This window comes from Notolepis coatsorum, assembly GCF_963971535.1.
Source record: "Notolepis coatsorum genome assembly, contig: SUPER_15_unloc_1, whole genome shotgun sequence".
Classification (NCBI taxonomy): domain Eukaryota; kingdom Metazoa; phylum Chordata; class Actinopteri; order Aulopiformes; family Paralepididae; genus Notolepis; species Notolepis coatsorum.
In genome coordinates, this window is record NW_028174866.1 from 3,596,296 (window position 1) to 3,600,891 (window position 4,596).

A 4,596-nucleotide genomic window follows, 5' to 3' on the forward strand; every position below is an offset into this window, starting at 1 on the left:
TCACGCTGTCAGATGCCGAAAAGCTCATCCACGCCTTTGTTTCCTCCAGGCTGGATTACTGCAACGCACTCCTCATCGGGATTCCTAGCAAGAACATCCAAAGGCTACAATGTATCCAAAACAGCGCTGCTAGGATCCTGATGAGAGTGCGGAAATACCACCACATCACCCCCATCCTCAAGTCCCTTCACTGGCTCCCTGTCTCACTCAGGATTGAATTCAAAGTCTCCCTGCTCACCCACAAATGCATCTACGGAAACGCCCCCCTATACCTCAAAGAACTCATCACCCCTCACTCCTCCTCTCGACATCTCCGCTCTGGCCAGGCAAACCTCCTCCAGCGCCCAAGGACAAATCTATGCACTATGGGAGATCGGGCTTTTTGCTCCTCCGCTCCCAGTCTGTGGAATGCTCTCCCTGACTACCTGAGAGCACCACAGACTGTGGATGTTTTTAAGAAAGGCCTCAAAACCCACCTTTTTAGTAGTGCCTTCTGTTGACCTTTTATCAATTTTTTTTTGCTCCACACATTTTATGTTCTTTTACCAATTTATTTTATCAGTTTTATTATTCTATGTTTCTCTGCTATTTTATGTTTTAGTCTTGCCTATTTTTATATTCTTTCTTTCCTTTATTCTCGCTAGCTTTTAAGTCCCTTAACTGTAGCGCTCTGAGAGTTGCCCCGCAACTGTAAAGCGCATTACAAATGAAATCTATTATTATTATTATTATACTCTAAGCCATCCTAGGTTGTCAAAGTGGGCAGGGGTGAGGTGGGTTCTAGGGGTAAGGTCAAGTAGAAGTTTGACCAGTTTGTTTTGTGATGTTTGTAATCTTGTTTTTAGCACCTTTGAGGTGCTTTGGTACCATGAGGTGCAAGCATAGTCGTAGTACCCTTGAATGAGTGCTCCTGCCAGAGTCTTCAGGGTATTCTTGTTTACCAGAGAGGAGATCCGGTACAAGAATCTAGTTCATTGGTTGACTTTTTGTATTACCTTGGATGCCATTTTGTCACAGGAAAGACGACAAGCACAACAACAGGCTCTGCCACAGCGAGTTATGTTATGTAAATGAGAGATTATATTGTTGTTAATGCTGCTATTTATGCAATTTTTATTGGTGTGTTTTGTTATTGTTATTAAACACAACGTTACATACAAAACTGTCTCTTCTGTTATTCAAGTGTTCTGATGGGAATGGTGTATTGTACCACACATAAAAATAGGGAAACAATGTCCAGGCACGCACTCCAGGTTTTTCCAAATTTATTGGCAGCCTGAAATCATATCATGACGTAAAAAAAATTATTCTGATTGGACAAGAGATAACAATTATTTGCATCTTTATTGTAAGTACAGTAACAGCAGTTGTCAGTCAAGTCAAGAGTTCAGAATTGTATTAAAACACACACACACAAATTACAAGATACAAGGTTACACGTTAACTGGCTTATTTACCACTTTGACCTCCATTATTTGCTATGACTAGTGGCAACACTTTTGCCTGCCCTCTCGCTCCTTGTGCCACAGTGGACATGCAGCCTGTCCCGTCATTTGCAGTTGTAGTTGTCTTGGTTCCTCAAGATCAAAGCTCTGGATGTGCAGGCAGGGATGTTGTTGGGTTGGTCTGTGGTCGCTGCAACAGTGGGAGCTGCAGCGAAAGAAAAAAGAAATAGATTAGAAATAATTTGTCTCATTTCTTTCTCTCCCCCTCATCCCTCTCCCCTTATCCATCCAAACAATGAATACAAAAAATACATATATTACAGAGGTGTTCCATAGACTCACAGGAATTGTGTAAAAGTGCCCAAATAGTGAAAGAAATAGTAAAATAGTTCCCCTTTAATATGATCTATGTCTCTAATTCTCATATTGGCACATTCTTCCAATTCTCCTCTCACAATATTCACCCTCACTGAACTGAGTCATCTGAAAATGTGCTGATTTGTGATGTCAGAGACTCAGCTGCATGTTGAGACTCACACACTAAGCACAGTTACCATTGTGGTTGGAGCCCAGGCTCAAAACGGCTTAAGATCTTGACAACGGAACAACATATGAAGTAGTGCAGTGTTGTAGTACTCGGGTCCAGGACTTGGACTTGAGTCCGAGTACTGGACTGATTTTCAGGACTCGTGACTCGACTTGGACTTGTGCACTGAGGACTCGGACTTGGACATGGACTCGAGCATTGACTGCATTCGGACTCGGAAGGTGCAGACAAGGACTTGTGAATTGATACATTTATTTTAGTTTTTATTTTGTTATTTATTTAGTTATTTTTTGGTAATAGGCCCTAATCATTTGTAATAAGATATTGATGGCTAGTGCATTTGTTTGGCTATTTACATTTACATTTAGTCATTTAGCTGACGCTTTTATCCAAAGCGACTTACAAGTTCTGTACGACAAGTCATCAGGAAGGGCACAACTCTATCAGCTGAGTAACAATGTTCATCAAAGTGTTGAGTGCTACAGTGTAGGTTAGTTTATTAGGACAAGTGCATGACAGTAAGGTTAGTTAGGGTTAGATTTCTTTATTGTGTATATTTATTGTGGCTATTGTGTCACAAAGTAAATAAACTCCATTTTAAATGGTGAACGCTGTGTCATTTATGTTTAATGTAGACCTTTTTTTATTTGTATGTCAGCTCTTCGACTGCCAGAGTGGAGTGGACTCAACCTTGATGACTTGGACTCGGACTCGGGTAATGGGGACTCGACTTGGGCTCTTCTTTGGTGACTTGGACTTGGACTCTGACTCAAACACTGGGGACTCGACACTCAACTCAGACTCGATATTTAGTGACTCGACTACAACACTGAAGTAGTGATGTACTGACTGTACACAGTACCAACGGAACAACATACTGTATGAAGTAGTGATGTACTGACTGTACACAGTACCAACAGAACAACATACTGTATGAAGTAGTGATGTACTGACTGTACACAGTACCACCAGAACATATGAAGTAGTGATGTACTGACTGTACACAGTACCAACAGAACATATGAAGTAGTGATGTACTGACTGTACACAGTACCAACCGAACAGCATACTGTATGAAGTAGTGATGTTTTAATGATTACTCTACATAAAGCAACTTTGATATTTCAATTCTTACATTCTCCATCTCCTTACCTGCACAACCATAAATTCTTTCTTTTCAAAATCCAGCTCCAAGGGTTTTTGGACCATGAGTTGAACTTGAGTTGCGCTTTCTGCAACGGTAAACACAGGAACTACGGCGAACACATCCTTGTCGTCTCCAGCCAGGGTTAGCTTGATTTGTCCTCCCTGCACAATAAACATAATGATTCATACTTAATCACAAGTAACCACTCAGGTCTTGTTATGTGTCATACAGTTGGACAGTACAACAGGACAACATGGTCTCTGCTTTTTTCATTGAAGTGTTTTGAAACAGTGATAATAATTATATTATACAGTATATACTGTATATATATGCATCTATAATTGTTGGATATGTCTGCATATATCCCTCCCTATTCACATACCTGTATAATACAATTTAATAATATGTACAGTATATATTATATCTATATCTGTATATATCCCATACCTACTCTCAATAGTTATACCACTGGCCAGCATGGCTTACCACCATATTCTTATATTCAGAGTTAATTATATTGTTTACACTGCTTATTTGTATCATTACAATAGTTGTATTGCCTATATTAATGTATTATACTATTACCATGCCCCTCTCCCATGTACCCCCCCCCCCATGCTACTACTGTATGATGCCCGCATTTCCCCAAGGGGATCAATAAAGGAATATCTTATCTTATCTTAGTACATTACCTATATCACTTTATATAATTATACTGTAAATACATGTTGCATATATTACCAGTAGCTTGTTATATATATCACATTTAATTACTTGTACATTGTATATTATTATTGCACTTAACTGTTACGGTCTGGTACACTCTGGTTAGATGCCAAACTTCTTTTTGTTGTACTGTACTTGTGCTGTATAATGACAATACATTTTAATCTAATCTAATAAACATCAAATTAGAGACTGTTTTTTTCTTTTCAATATATCTGTTTTTGTTTATCTTTTTAAAGAATTAAAAAAAAAGAAAAAAAATCCTGTGACCTGGTCCGCATCTCTGACAGTGATGGATCCTGATGAGTGCTCAATAATCTCTCCTGTGAAGGTGTCCTGCAGGACACATGTATCTTCGCACCTGTAGAATTCGGGTTTGTTGTCGTTTATGTCGAGAATTCTGATCTGTACCTCTGCAGTGGTGAAGGCATACACCCCATGGATGTTCAGATTAGCCTCAGTAGCCTAGAAGAGAAGAGAGGAGAGGAGAGGAGAGGAGAGGAGAGGAGAGGAGAGGAGAGGAGAGGAGAGGAGAGGAGAGGAGAGGAGAGGAGAGGAGAGGAGAGGAGAGGAAGAGAAGATAATTGATAACTTTACTGCTAGGCTCATATTTAATACTAGTACTACTATTACTACTACTACAACTGCTACACTACTACTGCTACTACTACTACTAATACTACTACTACTACTACTACTACTACTACTACTACTACTACTACTACTACTAC

The 4,596-nt window shown here is 39.6% G+C and overlaps 1 long non-coding RNA gene across 1 annotated transcript; it reads right to left on the minus strand.

The window, feature by feature from the left end:
• Positions 1–1,418: 1,418 nt before the first annotated feature.
• Positions 1,419–4,310, minus strand: LOC311242257. The gene is made up of 3 exons (XR_014620603.1): positions 4,136–4,310; positions 3,145–3,300; positions 1,419–1,650 (listed from the first exon to the last, which is right to left on the minus strand). It is a non-coding gene; the product is annotated as an uncharacterized lncRNA (long non-coding RNA).
• Between the last annotated feature and the right edge of the window lie 286 nt (positions 4,311–4,596).